This window comes from Durio zibethinus, unplaced genomic scaffold (assembly GCF_047325235.1).
Source record: "Durio zibethinus cultivar Kanyao isolate XHJ-2024 unplaced genomic scaffold, ASM4732523v1 HiC_scaffold_3, whole genome shotgun sequence".
In the NCBI taxonomy this organism is placed as follows: Eukaryota; Viridiplantae; Streptophyta; class Magnoliopsida; order Malvales; family Malvaceae; genus Durio; species Durio zibethinus.
The window spans coordinates 7,067,134-7,069,633 of NW_028323044.1; positions in this window are offsets into that span (position 1 = coordinate 7,067,134).

Here is a 2,500-nt window from a genome sequence, read left to right on the forward strand (position 1 = left end):
GCACCATCGGCACACGCTGGGCCCTGGTGCGCCAGGTTGCCTCGACCACCATCGGCAGCCTCGACCACCATCGGCACACGCTGGGCCCTGGTGCGGGCGCTTGCCTCGACCACCATCGGCACACGCTCCGCCCTGGTGCGGTCGGTTGCCTCGAGCACCATCGGCACACGCTGGGCCCTGGTGCGGCAGGTTGCCTCGACCACCATCGGCACACGCTGGGCCCTGGTGCGGGCGGTTGCCTCGACCACCATCGGCACACGCTGGGCCCTGGTGCGGGCGCTTGCCTCGACCACCATCGGCACACGCTGGGCCCTGGTGCGGGCGCTTGCCTCGACCACCATCGGCACACGCTGGGCCCTGGTGCGGCAGGTTGCCTCGAGCACCATCGGCACACGCTGGGCCCTGGTGCGGTCGGTTGCCTCGACCACCATCGGCACACGCTGGGCCCTGGTGCGGGCGCTTGCCTCGACCACCATCGGCACACGCTGGGCCCTGGTGCGGCAGGTTGCCTCGAGCACCATCGGCACACGCTGGGCCCTGGTGCGGCAGGTTGCCTCGAGCACCATCGGCACACGTTGGGCCCTGGTGCGGTCGGTTGCCTCGATCACCATCGGCACACGCTGGGCCCTGGTGCGGGCGCTTGCCTCGACCACCATCGGCACACGCTGGGCCCTGGTGCGGCAGCTTGCCTCGAGCACCATCGGCACACGCTCGGCCCTGGTGCGGTCGGTTGCCTCGAGCACCATCGGCACACGTTGGGCCCTGGTGCGGCAGGTTGCCTCGACCACCATCGGCAGCCTCGACCACCATCGGCACACGCTGGGCCCTGGTGCGGGCGCTTGCCTCGACCACCATCGGCACACGCTGGGCCCTGGTGCGGTCGGTTGCCTCGAGCACCATCGGCACACGCTGGGCCCTGGTGCGGCAGGTTGCCTCGACCACCATCGGCACACGCTGGGCCCTGGTGCGGGCGGTTGCCTCGACCACCATCGGCACACGCTGGGCCCTGGTGCGGGCGCTTGCCTCGACCACCATCGGCACACGCTGGGCCCTGGTGCGGCAGGTTGCCTCGAGCACCATCGGCACACGCTGGGCCCTGGTGCGGCAGGTTGCCTCGAGCACCATCGGCACACGCTGGGCCCTGGTGCGGGCGCTTGCCTCGAGCACCATCGGCACACGCTGGGCCCTGGTGCGGTCGGTTGCCTCGACCACCATCGGCACACGCTGGGCCCTGGTGCGGGCGCTTGCCTCGACCACCATCGGCACACGCTCGGCCCTGGTGCGGTCGGTTGCCTCGAGCACCATCGGCACACGCTGGGCCCTGGTGCGGGCGCTTGCCTCGAGCACCATCGGCACACGCTCGGCCCTGGTGCGGTCGGTTGCCTCGAGCACCATCGGCACACGCTGGGCCCTGGTGCGGCAGGTTGCCTCGACCACCATCGGCACACGCTGGGCCCTGGTGCGGGCGCTTGCCTCGACCACCATCGGCACACGCTCGGCCCTGGTGCGGCAGGTTGCCTCGAGCACCATCGGCACACGCTGGGCCCTGGTGCGGGCGGTTGCCTCGACCACCATCGGCACACGCTGGGCCCTGGTGCGGGCGCTTGCCTCGACCACCATCGGCACACGCTGGGCCCTGGTGCGGGCGCTTGCCTCGAGCACCATCGGCACACGCTGGGCCCTGGTGCGGCAGGTTGCCTCGAGCACCATCGGCACACGCTGGGCCCTGGTGCGGTCGGTTGCCTCGAGCACCATCGGCACACGCTGGGCGCTGGTGCGGGCGCTTGCCTCGACCACCATCGGCACACGCTGGGCCCTGGTGCGGCAGGTTGCCTCGATCACCATCGGCACACGCTGGGCCCTGGTGCGACAGGTTGCCTCGAGCACCATCGGCACACTATCGGCCCTGGTGCGGGCGGTTGCCTCGACCACCATCGGCACACGCTGGGCCCTGGTGCGGGCGCTTGCCTCGAGCACCATCGGCACACGCTGGGCCCTGGTGCGGGCGGTTGCCTCGAGCACCATCGGCACACGCTGGGCCCTGGTGGGTTTAGGCACATCTTCAAATTTCTGCCGTGCCAATGCCATTTTTATGGCTTGTAAATTTATACAATGGTCCCCTAAGCCTTCACGTGAAGTTTCGTTGGAAGATGACTCGTTTTCTATTTTTCACGATTTTCGAAACTTTTTGCGGTTCGGGATTTTTTAAAATTTTTTTATAAGGATTTTTGGCCCCAAATTTTGTAGGCATGATCCTTCTATTTTTGTTGGCATGCACAAAAAAATTCAGCTAAAAACTCGAAGTAGAGAAGATTTTGTGACCGTTTGAAAAAAGTGTCCCCATTTCAGACACTTTAACGGCTACTGGTAGCAAACCTGTAAAATCTCAAATGCTCTTTAAGGGGGTGTGAATTCTCAGAGGTTTGATGAGGGATAGGGGGCCAACACAAGGCCAAGTACCAGCACCAATCGCACATCATGTGCGCACACCCCCCCGGCC